We start from the raw sequence: 21790 nt of genomic DNA, 5'->3' as shown, positions 1-21790 counted from the left end.
AGAGGAGGGAGAGGTGTATTCGGCCAAGAAGAGAAGAGAGGGTTGTGTTGTGTGAAAATGAGGAAGAATGGAGGCTATATATAGGGAAGGGAGGGGGGTAAGGTTCGGCCATAAGGGTGGGTTTTGGGTGGGAAATTGATTTTGAATTTTGAAGGTAGGTGGAGTTTATGAGGTAGGTTTATGAGGAAGAGTGGATGATGTGAGTGGTGAAGTGGTGATAGGGAAGAGAGATTGAGGTGATTGATGAAGAGTTTTGGGGAAGAGTGTTTATTGGGAAGAGAGGATGAACATTGAGAAGAGGGAAGAGAGTGAGTGGAGGTAGGTGGGGATCCTGTGGGTCCACAGATGCTAAGTTGATCTTGTGGGGTCCACAGATCCTGAGGTGTCAAGGATTTGCATCCCTGCACCCATTAGGCATGTAAAATGCCTTTCCATGCAATTCTGGCGTTTAAACGCCGAATTGATGCTTGTTTTGGGCGTTCAACGCCCAGATGCAGCATATTTCTGGCGTTGAACGCCAGCCAGATGCTTGTTTCTGGCGTTCAGCGCCAGCTCTTATTCACTGTGCATTTCTGGCATCTGGACGCCAGGATGCTGCTTGTTTCTGGCGTTCAACGCCAGATCCATGCTCTGTTCTGGCGTTGAACGCCAGCCAGATGCTCCTTACTGGCGTTTAAACGCCAGTAAGATCCTCCTCCATGGTGTGATTTTTCTTCTGCTGTTTTTGATTCCGTTTTCAATTTTATATTTATTTTGTGACTCCACATGATCATGAACCTAATAAAACATGAAATAACAATAAAAATAAAATTAGATAAATAAAAATTGGGTTGCCTTCCAACAAGCGCTTCCTTAATATCAATAGCTTGATAGTGGGCTCTCATGGAGCCTCACAGATGTTCAAAGCATTGTTGAGACTCCCCAACACCAAACTTAGAGTTTGGATATGGGAGTTCAACACCAAACTTAGAGTTTGAATGTGGGGGCTCTGGTTGACTCTGTTTTGAGAGAAGCTTACTGTGGCTCTTTTCCATGTTTACAGAAGGATGACCTTGAGTTTTAAACACAAGGGAGTCCTCATTCAATTGAAGGACTAGTTCACCTCTGTCAACATCAATCACAACTCTTGCTGTGGCTAGGAAGGGTCTTCCAAGGATGATGGATTCATCCTCATCCTTCCCAGTATCTAGGACTATGAAATCAGCAGGGATGTAAAGGCCTTCAACCTTTACTAACACGTCCTCTACTTGTCCATAAGCCTGTTTTCTTGAATTGTCTGCCATCTCTAATGAGATTTTAGCAGCTTGCACCCCAAAGATTCTCAGTTTCTCTATTACAAAGAGGGGCATGAGGTTTATCCCTGAATCAAGGTCACACAGAGCCTTTTCAAGGATCATGGTGCCTATGGTACAAGGTATTAGGAACTTTCTAGGATCCTGTTTCTTCTGGGACAATGTCAGTTGATCCAGATCACTTAGTTCATTGGTGAACAAGGGAGGTTCATCTTCCCAAGTCTCAATACCAAATAATTTGGCATTCAGCTTCATGATTGCACCAAGGTACTTGGTAATTTGCTCCTTAGTAACATCCTCATTCTCTTCAGAAGAGGAATACTCATCAGAGCTCATGAATGGCATAAGGAAGTTCAATGGAATCTCTATGGTCTCTAGATGAGTCTCAGATTCCTTTGGTTCCTCAGAGGGAAGCTCCTTATTGATCACTGGACGTCCCAGGAGGTCTTCCTCCTTGGGATTCACGTCCTCCCCTTCCTCTTTGGATTCGGCCATGATGGTTATATCAATGACCTTGCATTCTCCTTTTGGATTTTCTTCTGTATTACTTGGGAGAGTACTAGGAGGGATTTCAGTGATCCTTTTACTCAGCTGGCCCACTTGTGCTTCTAAATTTCTAATGGAGGATCTTGTTTCATTCATGAAACTCACAGTGGCCTTAGATAGATTAGAGACTAAGTTTGCTAAATTAGAGGTATTTTGTTCAGAGTTCTCTGTCTGTTGCTGAGTGGATGATGGAAAAGGTTTACTATTGTTAAACCTATTTCTTCCACCATTATTAAAGCCTTGTTGAGGCTTTTGTTGATCCTTCCATGAGAGATTTGGGTGATTTCTCCATAAGGGATTATAGGTGTTTCCATATGGTTCACCCATATAATTCACCTCTGCTATTGCAGGGTTCTCAGGATCATAAGCTTCTTCTCCAGAAGATGCCTCTTGAGTACTGTTGGATGCAGCTTGCATTCCATTCAGACTCTGAGAAATCATATTGACTTGCTGAGTCAATATTTTATTCTGAGCCAATATGGCATTCAGAGTATCAATTTCAAGAACTCCCTTCTTCTGAGGTGTCCCATTACTCACAGGGTTCCTCTCAGAAGTGCACATGAACTGGTTATTAGCAACCATGTCAATGAGTTCTTGAGCTTCTGTAGGCATTTTCTTTAGGTGAATGGATCCACCTGCAGAAGTATCCAATGACATCTTAGCTAATTCAGACAGACCATTATAGAATATATCCAGGATGGTCCATTCTGAAAGCATGTCAGAAGGACACTTTTTGGTCAGTTCCTTGTATCTCTCCCAAGCTTCATAGAGGGATTCACCTTCTTTCTGTCTGAAGGTTTGAACATCCACTCTAAGCTTGCTCAACTTTTGAGGAGGAAAGAACTTGGCTAAGAAAGCCGTGACCAACTTATCCCAAGAGTTCAGGCTATCTTTGGGCTGAGAGTCCAACCACACTCTAGCTCTGTTTCTTACAGCAAACAGGAAAAGCATAAGCCTGTAGACTTCAGGATCTACTCTATTAGTCTTAACAGTATCACAGATCTGCAAGAATTCAGTTAAGAACTGAAAAGGATCTTCAGATGGAAGTCCATGGAACTTGCAGTTCTGCTGCATCAGAGAAACTAAATGAGGTTTCAGCTCAAAATTGTTTGCTCCAATGGTGGGGATGGAGATGCTTCTTCCATGTAAATTAGAATTAGGTGCAGTAAAGTCACCAAGCATCCTCCTTGCATTATTATTATTTTCAGCTACCATCTCCTCTTTTTGTTCGAAAATTTCTGAAAGGTGCTTGCTGGATTGTTGTAATTTAGCTTCTCTTAGTTTACTCTTCAGAGTCCTTTCAGGTTCTGGATCTGCTTCAACAAGAATATTCTTGTCCTTGCTCCTGCTCATATGAAAAAGAGGGAACAGAAAAATAATAATAATAGGGATCCTTTTTACCCAGGTATAGAGGTTCCCCTGTGTGAGTAGAAGAAGAAAAGAATGTAATGTAAAGAAGGGAAGAAAAAACTCGAACACAGAGAGGGAGGTAGTGTTCAAATTTTTGGATGGGAGAGAAGTGTTAGTAGATGAATAAATAAATAGAAGGAGATGAGAGAGAAAGTGGAATTTCGAAAATTATTTTTGAAAAATGGTTAGTGATTTTCGAAAATTAAAATTAAAATTTGAGACAATTAGTTAATTAAAAAGAATTTTTAAAAAAGAGGGAAGATATTTTCGAAAATTAGAGAGAGAGAGTTAGTTAGGTAGTTTTGAAAAAGATAAGAAACAAACAAAAAGTTAGTTAGTTAGTTGAAACAAATTTTGAAAATCAATTTTAAAAAGATAGGAAGATAAGAAGTTAGAAGGGATATTTTAAAATCAAATTTTTGAAAAAGATAAGATTTTTAAAAAGATATGATGGAAAAGATATGATTTTGAAAAAGATAAGATAGAAAGATGCTTTTGAAAAGATATGATTGAAATTAGTTTTGAAAAAGATTTGATTTTTAAAATCACAATTAATGACTTGATTCACAAGAAATCACAAAATATGATTCTAGAACTTAAAGTTTGAATCTTTCTTAACAAGTAAGTAACAAACTTGAAATTTTTGAATCAAAACATTAATTGATGATGTTATTTTCGAAAATTGTGTGATAAAGATAAGAAAAAGAGTTTTGAAAAATATTTTTAAAATTTTCGAAAATAACTAAGAAAAATGAAAAAGATTTTATTTTTGAAAAAGATTTTGAAAAAGATAAGATTTTTTCTTTTTTAATTTAAAAATTTGATTTGACTCATAAGAAACAACTAAGTTTTAAAAAGTTTTGAAAAAGTCAACTCAAATTTTCGAAATTTATGAGTGAAAAAGGGAAAGATATTTTTTTGATTTTTGAATTTTTAATGATGAGAGAGAAAAACATGAAAAAAACTCAATGCATGAAAATTTTGGATCAAAACAATGAATGCATGCAAGAATGCTATGAATGTCAAGATGAACACCAAGAACACTTTGAAGATCAAGATGAACACCAATAACTTATTTTTGAAAAATTTTTTTATGCAAAGAAAACATGCAAGACACCAAACATAGAAATCTTTAATGCTTAAACACTAAGAATTCAAGAATGCATATGAAAAACACCATACAACACAAAACAATATAATATGAAGATCAATCAAGAAGGTTTTATCAAGAACAACTTGAAGATCATGAAGAACACTATGAATGCATGATTTTTTTTTCGAAAAATGCAAGATGAACATGCAATTGACACCAAACTTAAAATCTGACTCAAGACTCAAACAAGAAACACAAAATATTTTTTTGATTTTTATGATTTTCTAAATTTTTTTGTATTTTTCAAAAATTAATTTGAAAAAAGAAAATAAGGATTCCAAAATTTTTAATATGAATTCCAGGAATCTTGTACTCTTAGTCTAAAGCTCCAATCTGAGGGTTAGACATGGCTTAATAGCCAGTCAAGCTTTAGCATGTAAATCTTTTGGATCTGGAACAGCAGCAGGTGGATTAGCAACAACTAGCTTGCTCTTGATAATGATGGGTTGGAAGCCCCAGTCCAAATGAATTTAGGCATGGCTTTACAGCCAGTCAGGCTTCAACATGCTTCATGAAACACTAGAATTCATTCTTAAAAATTCTGAAGAACATAATAAAAATTTTTGGAAAGAATTTTTTTTTTCGAAAATAAAGGAAAAATTTTTGAAAAATTTTTTAAAATATATTTTTTTTGAATACAAAATAAGAATAAAATTACCTAATCTGAGCAACACGATGAACCGTTAGTTGTCCAAACTCGAACAATCCCCGACAACGGCGCCAAAAACTTAGTGCACGAAATTGTGATCTCAGGCAACAGCGCCAAAAACTCTGTATGCATGTCTTAATAAATCATTTTTCATTCACAACTTTGATACAACTAACCAGCAAGTGCACGGTCGTCCAAGTAATAAAACCTTACGTGAGTAAGGGTCGATCCCACGGAGATTGTTGGTATGAAGCAAGCTATGGTCATCTTGTAAATCTCAGTCAGGCGGATAATAATTGATTATGGAGTTTTCGAAAATAAATAATAAATAAACAGAAAATAAAGCAACCTGGCATTTAACGCCAGGATTGGCACTCAAAGGGGCGTTTACACGCCAGAATGGTGCAGGGATGAGAAATCCTTGGCACCTCAGGATCTGTGGACCCCACAGGATCCCCACCTACCTCAACTCAATCTCTCTCTTCTTCACACATTCCAATAACACCCTTCCCCAAATACTCTTCCCCATCACCTCTTAACCACTCACACCTCTCCATCTCTTCCATTCTCTTCTTCTTCTCCTCCCTTCTTTCTTCTTTTACTCGAGGACGAGCAAACCTTCTAAGTTTGGTGTGGGAAAAGCATTGCTTTTTGCTTTTTGTGTTTTCATAACCATTTATGGCACCTAAGGCCGGAGAAACCTCTAGAAAGAGAAAAAGGAAGGCAAAAGCTTCCACCTCCGAGTCATGAAAAATGGAGAGATTCATCTCAAAAGCCCATCACTAACAAAAGGATGGAGCAAACAAGAGAGCCCACTCATGGACCTCAACAAGAGCATTCCACTATCCTCCATGAAATTAGAGAGGACCAAAAGGCCATGAGAGAGAAGCAACAAAGGCAAGGAAGAGACATAGAGGAGTTAAAGCACTTCATAAGATCTTCAAGAGGAAGAACAAGCCGCCATCACTAAGGTGGACCCGTTCTTTAATCTCCTTGCTCCTATTTTTCTGTTTTTCGAATATTATGCTTTATGTTTTATCTATGTTTGTGTCTTTATCACATGATCATTAGTGTCTTAGTGTCTATGACTTAAAGATATGAATGTCCTATGAATCCATCACCTTTCTTAAAATGAAAAATGTTTTCTGAAAAAGAAAAAGAAGTATCTGAATTTCGAATTTTAAAACAGTTTAATTATTTTGATGTGGTGGCAATGCTTTTTGTCTTTCTGAATGAATGCTTGAACAGTGCATATTTTTGAATTTGTTGTTTATGAATGTTAAAATTGTTGGCTCTTGAAAGAATAATGGAAAAGGAGAAATGTTATTGATAATTTGAAAAATCATAAAAATGATTCTTGAAACAAGAAAAAGTAGTGAATACAAAGCTTGCGGAAAAAAAAAAGAGAGAGAAAGAAAAAGAAAAAGCAAGCAGAAAAAGCCAATAGCCCTTTAAGCCAAAAGGCAAGGGTAAAATAAAAAGGATCCAAGGTTTTGAACATCAGTGGATAGGAGGGCCTACAGGAATAAAATCCTGGCCTAAGCGGCTAAACCAGGCTGTCCCTAACCATGTGCTTGTGGCGTGAAGGTGTCAAGTGACAAGCTTGAGACTGAGCGGTTAAAGTCGTGGCCCAAAGCAAAAAGAGTGTGCTTAAGAGCTCTGGACACCTCTAATTGGGGACTCTAGCAAAGCTGAGTCACAATCTAAAAAGGTTTACCCAGTTATGTGTCTCTGGAAAACAAAATGCTTAGGGTCACGGCCAAGACTCATAAAGTAAATGTGTTCAAAAATCAACATACTGAACTAGGAGAATCAATAACACTATCTGAATTCTGAGTTCCTATAGATGCCAATCATTCTGAACTTCAAAGGACAAAGTGAGATGCCAAAACTGTTCAAAAGCAAAAAGCTAACAGCCCCGCTCATCTAATTAAGACTGATATTCATAGATGTTTTTGGAATTCATTGTATATTCTCTTCTTTTTATCCTATTTGATTTTCAGTTGCTTGGAGACAAGCAACAATTCAAGTTTGGTGTTGTGATGAGCGGATAATTTATACGCTTTTTGGCATTGTTTTTAGTATGTTTTTAGTATATTTTAGTTAGTTTTTATTATGTTTTTATTAGTTTTTATTCAAAAATCACATTTCTGGACTTTACTATGAGTTTGTGTATTTTTCTGTGATTTCAAGTATTTTCTGGCTAAAATTGAGGGACCTGAGCAAAAATCTGATTCAGAGGCTGAAAAAGGACTACAGATGCTGTTGGATTCTGACCTCCTTGCATTTGAAGTAGATTTTATGGAGCTACAAAAGCCCAATTGGCACGCTCTCAATTGCGTTGGAAAGTCGACATCTTGGGCTTTCCAGAAATATATAATAGTTTATACTTTGCTCGAGATTTGATGGCCCAAACTGGCATTCTAAATCAGCATAGAAATTCTGGTGTCAAAATGCCAGAACTGGAATGAAAGCTGGAGTTAAACGCCCAAACTGGCACAAAAGCTGGCGTTTAACTCCAAGAATGATCTCTACACGTGAAAGCTTCAATGCTCAGCCCAAGCACACACCAAGTGGGCCCCGAAAGTGGATTTCTACACTAACTATTCTAGCTTACTCATTTTCTGTAACCCTAGGTCATTAGTTTACTATAAAAACTACTTTTAGTGATTCATCTTGTACCTCATGACATTTTACACATTTCATATTGTATCTTCTACGGCATGAGTCTCTAAACCCCATGGTTGGGGGTGAGGAGCTCTACTGTGTTTCGATGAATTAATGCCATTACTACTGTTTTCCATTCTATCACGCTTGTTTCTATTCTAAGATATTCACTCGTACTTCAACTTGATGAATGTGATGATCTGTGACACTCATCACCATTCTCAACCTATGAACGCGTATCTGAAAACCACCTCCGTTCTACCTTAGATTGAGTGCTTATCTCTTAGCCTCCTTATTCAGATCAGAGTCTTCGTGGTATAAGCTAGAATTATTGGCGGCCATTCATGAGATCCGAAAAGTCTAAACCTTGTCTGTGGTATTCCGAGTAGGATCTGGGAAGGGATGACTGTGACGAGCTTCAAACTCACGAGTGCTGGGCGTAGTGACAGACGCAAAAGGATCAATGGATCCTATTCCAACATGAGTGAGAACCGACAGATGATTAGCCGTGCGGTGACAGCGCATTTGGACTATTTTTACTGAGAGGACGGATAGTAGCCATTGACAACGGTGATCCACAAACATACAGCTTGCCATGGAAGGAGCCTAGCGTGTGTGAAGAAGAAGATAGTAGGAAAGCAGAGATTCAGAGGACAGAGCATCTCCAAAACCTCAACCTGTTCTCAATTACTGCAAAACAAGTATTTATTTCATGTTCTTTTACTTTTTACAATTAAATATGAGAATTATTGATATCCTGACTAAGAGTTACAAGATAACCATAGCTTGCTTCAAGCCGACAATGTCCGTGGGATCGACCCTTACTCACGTAAGGTATTACTTGGATGACCCAGTGCACTTGCTGGTTAGTTGTGCGGAATTGCAAAAGTGTGATTGTGATTTCGTGCACCAACCTGCTGTTAGTTGTTCTGAGGCACTTGGGACTGCCTTTGGTGAGGTGCTCTGTAAGGCTGGTTTTGGTTCTGTTGTCTATTGTTGTTATTCCACCTCTGATTTCCATTGTTGTCGCTGCCTCCTCTATTGTAGTTGTCCCTCCATCCTTGATTGGAATTATCTCTCGATCCCTGGTTGGAGTTGTCCTACCAACCTTGATTGTAGTTTTCACCTTGGTTGTAATTGCCGCCTTGTTGATTGTCCTTGATTTGGGCGGTCATAGAAATTATAAGTAGCTGCCAAGGTATTGTCTTCTTGTAGGAGTTGCGGACACTCATCAATGTAATAGGTATAATCATCACATATTCTGCATACTCTTTGAGGAACCAACTGTTGACTTTGTTGTGGTGGGGGAGGCTGAGGCTATTGTTGATTCAGCTGTATCTGCTTCAGTAGGTTGGTCATCTCACATATAGCCTGTGTGAAAACAATAGTCTTACTGCTAGAGGGAACCTCTGCAACAGCTTTGGGATGGTTGTTCCGGTGCCTGACATTCTGAGTAGACTCTGCTAGATCAGTGATCAGTTGCCATGCTTCATCCGTGGTCTTGTACTTTTTCATAGAGCCATTACTTGCAGCATCCAACATAGTCTTATCCTAAGACTTCAAGCCTTGTGTAAAGTAGCTGATCAGCACCATTTGGTCAATCTTGTGGTGGAGGCATGAGTCTAGGAGATTTTTAAAGCATTCCCAATATTCATAAAGAGTCTCTGAGTCACCCTGGATAATGCAGGAGATCTCTTTCCTCAGTCTATCTGTAATTTCAGCTGGAAAGTATTTTTCCAAGAATTCTCTCCTGAGCGTATCCTAGTTAGTAACAACTGCTTCTGGTTGGGTGTAGTACCACTCCCTCACCTTTTTCTCAAGAGAAAATGGGAAGGCGATTAGCAGAATAGAAGTCTCATCTGCACCATGACGCCTAACAGTAGAACAGGTTGTCTGAAAATCCCTGAGGTGCTTGATAGGCTTTTGAGCAGGTAAGCCATGAAACTTGGGTCTTAGGTTGATTAGCGCAGTCTTTAGTTCAAAATCTGGAGCCAGATTTGGGTGACGCGCTTAATACGGTTGCAGTGTAAAGTATGGAGCGCCTGCTTCCTGGAGAGTAATCCTTCTGGGCTCCACCATATTACCTGCACATAAATTAACAGAATCAGTAGTAAAGGAGCTTGTTTCTTCCTCAGATGGCGCTTCAGATTCACCTTCAGAAGAGACTGGTGAATTGGTAGTAACTAGTTCACCACCCTCAGAGGCTAACCTACGTCGAGCTCGTCTAATATGCGAAATAGTTCTTTCAATTTTAGGATCAAACGCGGCTAAGCTCGGATCAGGCAGCGAACGTGTCATTCAATGAAAGAAACATACAACTCATGGTAATAAAATAAAATAAAATATGCAAAAATTAAAATTATGTACACCAACTAATAATTTAGCACAAAATCGCAACTCCCCGACAATGGTGCCAAAAATTGACGGGGCGAAAATTAGCCGATCAAGAATTTATAAATAAAACGGCGTTGTAAGTACAGTTCTTAACCAGCAAAAATCCGCTTATCAATTTAGAAGGGTTGTCACAAATTTAGAATAAAAATACTGGGAGTAGGAATCTGGTGCACGAAATTGTGATCATTAATAATGGCGCCAAAGGACTTGGTGCTCTCAAACGTGAATCACACTTTGTCACAATTCCGCACAACTAACCAGCAAGTGCACTAGGTTGTCCAAGTAATAAACCTTACGTGAGTAAGGGTCGATCCCACAGAGATTGTCGGCTTGAAGCAAGCTATGGTCATCTTGTAAATCTCAGTCAGGCGGATTCAGATGGTGATAGAGAGTTGATAATTAAAAGATAAATAAAACATAAAATAAAGATAGATATAGAGATGCTTATGTAATTCATTGGTAGGAATTTCAGATAAGCGTATGAAGATGCTTTGTTCCTCCTGAACCTCTGCTTTCCTATTGCCTTCTTCCAATCATTCATACTCCTTTCCATGGCAAGCTTTATATTGGGTATCACTGTTGTCAATGGCTACTTCCCGTCCTCTCAGTGAAAATGTTCAACGCACACTGTCACCGCACGGCTAATCATCTGTCGGTTCTCGATCATGTTGGAATAGGATCCATTGATCCTTTTGCGTCTGTCACACACCCAACAATCGCGAGTTTGAAGCTCGTCACAGTCATCCCTTCCCAGATCCTACTCAGAATACCACAGACAAGGTTTAGACGTTCCGGATCTCAGGAATGGCCGCCAATAATTCTAGCCTATACCACGAAGGTTCCAATCTTAGACTAGAAACCCAAAAGATACACATTCAAGCGTGTTTGCATGTAGAACGAAAGTGGTTGTCAGTCACGCGTTCATAGGTGAGAATGGTGATGAGTGTCACATAATCATCACATTCATCATGTTCTTGGGTGCGAATGAATATCTTGGAGAAGAAATAGACTTGAGTTGAATAGAAAAACAATAGTACTTGTATTAATTCATGAAGAACAGTAGAGCTCCACACCTTAATCTATGGTGTGTAGAAACTCCACCGTTGAAAATACAAAAGTGATAATGGAGGTCATTGGCTTCGGCCCCAGAGAGGGAACCAGAAGAACCAAGATGAAAATACAATAGTAAAAGGTCCTATTTATAGAGAACTAGTATCCTAGGGTTTACAGAAATAAGTAATTAATGCAGAAATCTTCTTCCGGGCCCACTTGGTGTGTGCATGGGCTGAGCATTGAAGCTTTCACATGTAGAGACTTTTCTTGGAGTTAAACGACAGCTTTTGTGCCAGTTTGGGCGTTTAACTCCAGCTTTTGTGCCAGTTCTGGCGTTAAACGCCAGAATTCTTGAGCTGACATGGAACGCCGGTTTGGGCCATCAAAAATTGGGCAAAGTGTAGACTATTATCCATTTCTGGAAAGCCCAGGATGTCTACTTTCCAACACAATTGAGAGCGTGCCAATTGGGCTTCTGTAGCTCCAGAAAATCCACTTTGAGTGCAGGAAGGTCAGAATCCAACAGCATCTGCAGTCCTTTTTCAGCCTCTGAATCAGATTTTTGCTCAGGTCCCTCACTTTCAGCCAGAAAATACCTGAAATCACAGAAAAACACATAAACTCATAGTAAAGTCTAGAAATGTGATTTTTATTTAAAAACTAATAAAAACATAATAAAAACTAACTAAAATATACTAAAAACATACTAAAAACAATGCCAAAAAGCGTATAAATTATCCGCTCATCACAACACCAAACTTAAATTGTTGCTTGTCCCCAAGCAACTGAAAATCATATAGGATAAAAAGAATAGAATGTACAATGAATTTAAAAACATCTATGAAGATCAGTATTAATTAGATGAGCGGGGCTTTTAGCTTTTTGCTTCTGAACAATTTTGGCATCTCACTTTATCCCTTGAAGTTCAGAATGATTGGCATCTATAGGAACTCAGAATCCAGATAGTGTTATTGATTCTCCTAGTTAAGTATGTTGATTCTTGAACACAGCTACTTTATGAGTCTTGGCTGTGACCCAAAGCATTTTTTTTCCAGTATTACCACCGGATACATAAATGCCACAGACACATAACTGGGTGAACCTTTTCAGATTGTGACTCAGCTTTGCTAGAGTCCCCAATTAGAGGTGTCCAGAGCTCTTAAGCACACTCTTTTTGCTTTTGGACCATGACTTTAACCGTTCAGTCTCAAGCTTTCACTTGACACCTTCACGCCACAAGCACATGGTTAGGGATAGCTTGGTTTAGCCGCTTAGGCTAGGATTTTATAACTGTGGGCCCTCCTATCCACTGTTGCTCAAAGCCTTGGATCCTTTTTTATCACCCTTGCCTTTTGGTTTAAAGGGGTATTGGCTTTTTCTGCTTGCTTTTTCTTTCTCTCTCTTTTTTTTCGCATTTTTTTCGCATATATTTTTTTTCTGCAAGCTTTTTTATTCACTGCTTTTTCTTGCTTCAAGAATCATTTTTATGATTTTTCAGATTATCAAATAACATTTCTCCTTTTCCATCATTATTTCAAGAGCCAACAATTTTAACATTCATGAATCAACAGTATCAAAAATATGCACTGTTCAAGCATTCATTCAGAAAGACAAAAGTATTGCCACCACATCAAAGTAACTAAGCTGTTATAAAATTCGAAATTCATGCACTTCTTTTTCTTTTTCAATTAAAAATATTTTTCATTTAAGAAAGATGATGGATTCATTTTCATTGCTTTAAGGCATAGACACTTAGACACTAGTGATCATGTGATAAAGACACAAACATAAATAAACATAAAGCATAAAAATTCGAAAAATAGAAAATAAAGAACAAGGAAATTAAAGAACGGGTCCACCTTAGTGATGGCGGCTTGTTCTTCCTCTTGAAGATCTTATGGAGTGCTTGAGCTCCTCAATGTCTCTTCCTTGCCTTTGTTGCTCCTCTCTCATGACTCTTTGGTCTTCTCTAATTTCATGGAGGAGGATGGAATGCTCTTGGTGCTCCACCCTTAATTGTCCTATGTTGGAACTTAATTCTCCTAGGGAGGTGTTGATTTGCTCCCAATAGTTTTGTGGAGGAAAATTCATCCCTTGAGGAATCTCAAGGATTTCATGATGAGGAATTTCCTCATGCTCTTGTTGAGGTCCATGAGTGGGCTCTCTTGTTTGCTCCATCCTTTTTTTAGTGATGTGCTTGTCCTCTTCAATGAGGAGTCTTGGCCACAACTTCATAGAAGTGGTCTTGATGGACCTTTGAGATGAATCTCTCCATCTCCTATGACTCGAAGGTGGAAACAATTGTCTTTCTTTTCCTCTTTCTAGAGGTTTCTCCGGCCTTAGGTGCCATAAATGGTTATGAAAAAACAAAAAAGCTGAGCTTTTCCACACCAAACTTAAAAGGTTTGCTCGTCCTCGAGCAAAAGAATAAAGAAAGGAGGAGAAGAAGAAGAGATGGAGGTGTGTGAATTGTTCGGCCAAAGGAGGTTTTAGGTGGTTATAATGTGGAAAAGGAAGGAGTGATGGTTTGAATTTGAGTGGTTGGGTGTAAGTGGGTTGTATGATGGTTTTGGAGGAGTAATGGAGGTGATTGGTGGAGGTTATTTGGGGAATGGGTGAAGAAGAGAGAGAGAGGTGGGGTAGGTGGAGATCCTGTGGGGTCCACAGATCCTGAGGTGTCAAGGATATCTCATCCCTGCACCAAGTGGCATGCAAAAATACCCCTTTCTGCCAATCCTAACGTTAAACGCCAGGCTGCTGCCCATTTCTCGCGTTTAACGCCAGCTTCTTGCCCATTCCTGGTGTTAAACGCCAGTTTGGTGCCCATTTCTGGCGTTAAACGCCCAGAATGGTGCCTATTTCTGGCGTTAAACGCCCAGAATGGTGCCAGACTGGGCGTTTAACGCCCATTCTGCTACCCTTACTGGCGTTTAAACGCCAGTAAGTTTTTCCTCCAGGATGTTCTGTTTTTAATACTATTTTTCCTTCTGTTTTTGCTTTTTCAATTGTTTTTGTGACTTCACCTGATCATTAACCTACAGAAAACATAAAATAACAAAAGAAAAGAGAAATTTAACATAGATAATTAAAGATTGGGTTGCCTCCCAACAAGCGCTTCTTTAATGTCAATAGCTTGACAGTGGGCTCTCATGGAGCCTTACAGATGTTTAGAGCAATATTGGAACCTTCCAACACCAAACTTAGAGTTTGAATGTGGGGGTTCAATACCAAACTTAAAGTTTGGTTGTGGCCTCCCAACACCAAACTTAGAGTTTGACTGTAGGGGCTCTGTTTGACTCTGTATTGAGAGAAGCTCTTCATGCTTCCTCTCTATGGTTACAGAGGGATATCCTTGAGCTTTAAACACAAGGGAGTCTTCATTCACTTGAATGATCAATTCTCCTCTGGCAACATCAATCACAGCTTTTACTGTGGCTAGGAAGGGTCTGCCAAGGATGATGGATTCATCCATACACTTCCCAGTCTCTAGGATTATGAAGTCAGCGGGGATGTAATGGTCTTCAACCTTTACCAAGACATCCTCTACAAGTCCATAAGCTTGTTTCCTTGAATTGTCTACCATCTCTAGTGAGATTCTAGCAGCTTGTACCTCAATGATCCCTAGCTTCTCCATTACAGAGAGAGGCATAAGGTTTATACTTGACCCTAGGTCACACAGATCCTTCTCAAAGGTCATGGTGCCTATGGCACAAGGTATTGAGAACTTCCCAGGATCTTGTCTCTTCAGAGGTAATCTCTGCCTAGTCAAGTCATCCAGTTCTTTGATTAGCAAGGGGGGTTCATCCTCCCAAATCTCATTACCAAATAACTTGGCATTTAGCTTCATGATTGCTCCAAGATACTTAGCAACTTGCTCTTCAGTAACATCTTCATCCTCTTCAGAGGAAGAATACTCATCAGAGCTCATGAATGGCAGAAGTAAATTCAATGGAATCTCTATGGTCTCTATGTGAGCCTCAGATTCCCATGGTTCCTCATCAGGGAACTCCATGGAGGCCAGTGGACGTCCATTGAGGTCTTCCTCAGTGGAGATCACTGCCCCTTCCTCCTCTCCAAGTTCGGCCATGTGGGTTGTGGTAATGGCCTTGCACTCTCTTTTTGGATTCTCTTCTGTATTGCTTGGGAGAGTGCTAGGAGGGAGTTCAGTAATTTTCTTACTCAGCTGACCCACTTGTGCCTCTAAATTTCTAATGGAGGACCTTGTTTCAGTCATAAAACTTTGAGTGGTTTTGATTAGATCAGAGACAATGGTTGCTAAGTCAGAGTGGCTTTGCTTAGAATTTTCTGTCTGTTGCTGAGAAAATGATGGAAAAGGCTTGCTATTGCTAAACCTGTTTCTTCCACCATTATTGTTGTTGAAACCTTGTTGAGGTCTCTGTTGATCCTTCCATGAGAGATTTGGATGGTTTCTCCATGAAGGATTATAGGTGTTTCCATAGGGTTCTCCCATGTAATTCACCTTTTCCATTGCTAGGTTCTTAGGATCATAAGCTTCTTCTTCAGAGGAAGCTTCCTTAGTACTGCCTGTTGCTGCTTGCATTCCAGATAGACTCTGAGAAATTATATTGACTTGTTGGGTCAATATTTTATTCTAAGCCAGTATGGCATTCAGAGTATCAATCTCAAGAACTCCTTTCTTCTGATTTGTCCCATTATTCACAGGGTTCCTTTCAGAAGTGTACATGAATTGGTTATTTACAATCATCTCAATGAGTTCCTGAGCTTCTGCAGGCGTCTTCTTCAGATGAAGAGATTCTCTAGCAGAGCTGTCCAATAACATCTTGGACAGTTCAGATAGACCATCATAGAAGATTCCTATGATACTCCATTCTGAAAGCATGTCAGAAGGATACCTTCTGATCAATTGCTTGTATCTTTCCCAAGCTTCATAGAGGGATTCACCTTCCTTCTGTCTGAAAGTTTGGACTTCCACTCTAAACTTGCTCAATTTTTGAGGTAGAAAAAACTTTGCCAAGAAGGCATTGACTAGCTTTTCTCAAGAGTTCAGGCTTTCTTTAGGTTGTGAGTCTAACCATGTCCTAGCTCTGTCTCTTACAGCAAAAGGGAAGAGCATAAGTCTGTAGACCTCAGGATCAACCCCATTGGTCTTGACAATGTTACAGATTTGCAAAAATTCAGCTAAGAACTGATGAGGATCTTCCAATGAAAGTCCATGAAATTTGCAATTTTGTTGCATTAGAGAAACTAATTGAGGCTTAAGCTCAAAGTTGTTTGCTCCAATGGTAGGGATTGAGATGCTTCTCCCATAAAAGTCGGGAGTAGGTGCAGTAAAGTCACCCAGCACCTTCCTTGCATTGTTGGCATTGTTGTTTTCGGCTGCCATGGATTCTTCTTCCTTGAAAAGCTCTGTTAGGCCCTCTAGAGAGAATTGTGCTTTAGCTTCTCTTAGCTTTCTCTTCAAGGTCTTTTCAGGTTCAGGATCAGCTTAAACAAGTATGCCTTTATCTTTGCTCCTACTCATATGAAAGAGAAGAGAACAAGAAAGTAGGAAATCCTCTATGTCACAGTATAGAGATTCCTTGAGGTGTCAGAGGAAAAGAAGAATAGAAGGAGGAGGTAGATAGAAGAGAATTCGAACTTATCAAGAGGGATAGAGTTCGAATTGCACCTTGAGGAGGAGTGTTAGTCCCTTAAATAGAAGGATGTGAGAAAAGGGGAAGAATTTTCGAAAATAAATTAAAAATATTTTGAAATAATAAAAAGAAATTTGAAAATTTGATTGAGATTTTCGAAAATTAAGATTGGGAAAGAAATTAAATGATTTTTGAAAAAAAATTTGAAATTAGAAATCAAAAAGATATGATTGAGAGTTAATTTTGAAAAAGATGTGATTGAAAAGATATGATTGAGAAGATATGATTGAAAATCAATTTTAAAAAAAGAAATTTTTAAAATTAAAGTTGATTACTTGACTAACAAGAAATTAAAAGATATGATTCTAAAATTTAAAATTTGATCCTTTCTTAATAGGCAAGTAACAAATTGAAAATTTTTGAAGTAAATCATTAATTATAGCAAGGATTTTCGAAAATAATAATAAAAAAATGGAAAGAAATTGATTTTGAAGAGATATGTTTAAAAAGATATGATTTGAAAAAGATTTAATTTTGAAAAATTATGAAAAGTTGAAATAGATTTGAATTAAAAACAAAATCTTCCCTCTAGTGTCCTTCTAGCGTTAAACGCCCAGAATGGCATCCATTCTGGCGTTTAATGCCCAAAATGCTACCCTTTTGGGCGTTAAACGCCCAGCCAGGTACCCTGGCTAGCGTTTAAACGCCAATTTTTCTTCTTCACTGGACGTTTTGAACGCCCAGCTTTTTCTGTTTGATTCCTCTGCTGAATGTTCTGAATCTTCAATTCTCTGTATTATTGACTTGAAAAGACACAATTTTGAACATATTTTTGAATTTTTAATGATGAGAAACAATAAAAAATGCAACTAAGATCAAATAAACAATGCATGCAAGACTGGTGCACGAAATTGTGATCATCAACAATGGCGCCAAAGACTTGGAGCTCTCAAACGTGAATCACACTTTGTCACAATTCCGCACAACTAACCAACAAGTGCACTGGGTCATCCAAGTAATAAACCTTACGTGAGTAAGGGTCGATCCCACGGAGATTGTCGGCTTGAAGCAAGCTATGATCATCTTGTAAATCTCAGTCAGGCGGATTCAAATGGTTATGGAGTTTAAGGTGATGAAAATAAACATAAAATAAAGATAAAGATACTTATGTAATTCATTGGTGGATTTCAGATAAGCGTATGAAGATGCTTTGTTCTCCTTGAAACTCTGCTTTCCTATTGCCTTCTTCCAATCATTCATACTCCTTTCCATGGCAAGCTTTATGTTGGGCATCACCATTGTCAATGGCTACATCCCGTCCTCTCAGTGAAAATGGTCCTGATGCTATGTCACAACATCGGCTAATCAGCTGTCGGTTCTCGATCATGTCGGAATAGGATCCATTGATCCTTTTGCGTCTGTCACACGCCCCACAATCGCGAGTTTGAAGCTCGTCACAGTCATCCCTTCCCAAATCCTACTCGGAATACCACAGACAAGGTTTAGACTTTCTGGATCTCAGAAATGGCCGCCAATAATTCTAGCCTGTACTACGAAGGTTCCAATCTTAGATTAGAAACCCAAGAGATACGCATTCAAGCCATTGCTAGTAGAACAGAGGTGGTTGTCAGGCACATGTTCATAGGTGAGAATGATGATGAGTGTCACGGATCATCACATTCATCAAGTTGAAGAACGAATGAATATCTTGGAGAAGAAATAGACTTGAGTTGAACAGAAAAATAATAGTACTTTGTATTAATTCATGAAGAACAGCAGAGCTCCACACCTTAATCTATGGTGTGTAGAAACTCCACCATTGAAAATACATAAGAACAAGGTCTAGGCATGGCCGTGAGGCCAGCCCCAAACGTGAAAAGGTCTATCAAAGTCTGAGTAAAAGATAGATGAAAATACAATAGCAAAGGGTCCTATTTATAGAAAACTAGTAGCCTAGGGTTACAGAAATAGGTAATTAATGCATAAATCTTCTTCCGGGCCCACTTAGTGTGTGCTTGGGCTGAGCGTTAAAGCACTTTCATGTAGAGACTTTTCTTGGAGTTAAACGCCAGCTTTTATGCCAGTTTGGGCATTTAACTCCAGCTTTTGTGCCAGTTTTGGAGTTAAACGCCAGAATTCTTGAGCTGACTTAGAACGCTTGTTTGGGCCATCAAATCTTGGACAAAGTATAGACTATTATATATTGCTGGAAAGCCCAGAATGTCTACTTTCCAACGCAATTGAGAGCGCGCCAATTGAGCTTCTGTAGCTCCAGCAAATCCACTTTGAGTGCAGGGAGGTCAGAATCCAACAGCATCTGCAGTCCTTTTTCAGCCTCTGAATCAGATTTTTGCTCAGGTCCCTTGGTGCACGAAATTACAATCACACTTTTGTAACTCCGCACAACTAACCAGCAAGTGCACTGGGTCGTCCAAGTAATACCTTACGTGAGTAAGGGTCGATCCCACGGAGATTGTCGGCTTGAAGCAAGCTATGGTTATCTTTTAACTCTTAGTCAGGATATCAGTAATTCTCAGATTTAATTATAAAAAGTAAAAGAACATGAAATAAATACTTATTATGCAGTAATGAAGTACAGGTTGAGGCTTTGGAGATGCTTTGTCTTCTAAACCTCTGCTTTCCTACTGTCTTCTTCTTCATGCACGCAAGGCTCCTTCCATGGCAAGCTTTATGTTGGGCATCACCGTTGTCAATGGCTACATCCTGTCCTCTCAGTGAAAATGTTCCAAATGCGCTGTCATCGCACGGCTAATCATCTGTCGGTTCTCGATCATGTCGGAATAGGATCCATTGATCCTTTTGCGTCTGTCACTACGCCCAACACTCGCGAGTTTGAAGCTCGTCACAGTCATCCCTTCCCAGATCCTACTCAGAATACCACAGACAAGGTTTAGACGTTTCGGATCTCAGGAATGACCGCCAATGAATCTAGCTTATACCACGAAGACTCTGATTTGAATCATGAGGCTAAGAGATATGCATTCAATCTAAGATAGAACGGAGGTGGTTGTCAGGCACGCGTTCATAGGTGAGAATGATGATGAGTGTCACAGATCATCACATTCATCAAGTTGAAGTGCGAATGGATATCTTAGAATGGAAGCAAGCGTAATAGAATGGAAAACAGTAGTAATTGCATTAATTCATGAAGAACAGCAGAGCTCCTCACCCCCATCAATGAGGTTTAGAGACTCATGCCGTAGAGAACACAACAAGAAACGTGTAAAGTGTCATGAGGTCAAAGATGAATCACTGAAAGTAGTATTTATAGTAAACTAGTGACCTAGGGTTACAGAAAATGAGTAAGTTAAGGTGTTTATTGTAAAAATCCACTTCCGGGGCCCATTTGGTGTATGCTTGGGCTGAGCATTGAAGCTTTCATGTGTAGAGACATTTCCTGGAGTTAAACGCCAGTTTATATGCCAGTTTGGGCGTTTAACTCCAGCTTTTATGCCAGTTCTGGAGTTAAACGCCAGAATTCTTGAGCTGACTTGGAATGCCTGTTTGGGCCATCAAATCTCAAGAAAAGTATAAACTATTATATATTGCTGGAAAGCCCAGGATGTCTACTTTCCAACGCAATTGAGAGTGCGCCAATTGGGCTTCTGTAGCTCCAGAAATTTCACTTTGAGTGCAGGGAGGTCAGAATCCAACATTATCTACAGTCCTTTTTCAGCCTCTGAATCGGATTTTTGCTCAGGTCCCTCAATTTCAGCCAGAAAATACCTGAAATCACAGAAAAACACACAAACTCATAGTAAAGCTCACAAAAGTGATTTTTATTTAAAAACTAATAAAAAAATAATAAAAACTAACTAAAATATACTAAAAACATACTAAAAACAATGCCAAAAAGCGTATGAATTATCCGCTCGTCACAACACCAAACTTAAATTGTTGCTTGTCCCCAAGCATCTAAAAATCAAATAGGATAAAAAGAAGAGAATATACAATGAATTCCAAAAACATCTATGAAGATCAGTATTAATTAGATGAGCGGGGCTTTTAGCTTTTTGCCTCTGAACAGTTTTGGCATCTCACTTTATCCTTTGAAGTTCAGAATGATTGGCTTCTATAGGAACTCAGAATCCAGATAGTGTTATTGATTCTCCTAGTTAAGTATGTTGATTCTTGAACACAGTTACTTTATGAGTCTTGGCTGTGACCCTAAGCACTTTGTTTTCCAGTATTACCACCGGATACATAAATGCCACAGACACATAACTGGGTGAACCTTTTCAGATTGTGACTCAGCTTTGCTAAAGTCCCCAATTAGAGGTGCCCAGAGCTCTTAAGCACACTCTTTTTTTTCTTTGGACCATGACTTTAACCGCTCAGTCTCAAGTTTTCACTTGACACCTTCACGCCACAAGCACATGGTTAGGGACAGCTTGGTTTAGCCGCTTAGGCCAGGATTTTATTCCTTTAGGCCCTCCTATCTACTGATACTCAAAGCCTTGGATCCTTTTTATCACCCTTGCCTTTTGGTTTAAAGGGGTATTGGCTTTTTCTGCTTGCTTTTCTCTCTCTTTTTTTTATGCAAGCTTTCTATTCACTGCTTTTTCTTGCTTCAAGAATCAATTTTATGATTTTTCAGATCATCAAATAACATTTCTCCTTTTTCTTTCATTCTTTCAAGAGCAAAAAATTTTAACATTCATAAATAATCAAATTCAAAAATATGCACTGTTCAAGCATTCATTCAGAGAACAAGAGTATTGCCACCACATCAAAATAATTAAACTGTTTTAAAATTCGAAATTCATGTACTTCTTTTTCTTTTTCAGTTAAAAACACTTTTTATTTAAGAAAGGTGATGGATTCATAGGACATTCATAGCTTTAAGACATATACTCTAATTTTATTGATTATGGAATAAAAATAAGACTCAAAAGATAAATATAAGAGCAGACCCATAATAATAGAAGACAGAAAATTAAAAGCAGAAAAATAAATGACTCTTAAAATAGACTCTTAATAATAAAGGTTA

The 21790-nt window shown here is 38.8% G+C and overlaps 2 non-coding genes across 2 annotated transcripts; both read left to right on the top strand.

The window, feature by feature from the left end:
* The first annotated feature begins 2549 nt into the window (after nucleotides 1–2549).
* Nucleotides 2550–2657, top strand: LOC112768376 (small nucleolar RNA R71). Its single transcript, XR_003185811.1, has one exon. It is a non-coding gene; the product is annotated as a small nucleolar RNA R71 (small nucleolar RNA).
* A 13366-nt stretch (nucleotides 2658–16023) lies between these two features.
* Nucleotides 16024–16127, top strand: LOC112768230 (small nucleolar RNA R71). The gene has a single exon (XR_003185666.1). It is a non-coding gene; the product is annotated as a small nucleolar RNA R71 (small nucleolar RNA).
* The last annotated feature ends 5663 nt before the right edge of the window (nucleotides 16128–21790 follow it).

The sequence above is a fragment of the Arachis hypogaea genome, chromosome 17 (assembly GCF_003086295.3).
Source record: "Arachis hypogaea cultivar Tifrunner chromosome 17, arahy.Tifrunner.gnm2.J5K5, whole genome shotgun sequence".
NCBI lineage: Eukaryota > Viridiplantae > Streptophyta > Magnoliopsida > Fabales > Fabaceae > Arachis > Arachis hypogaea.
The sequence above is the reverse complement of the archived record's forward strand: the minus strand, read 5'-3'. Positions and strand labels throughout refer to the sequence as shown.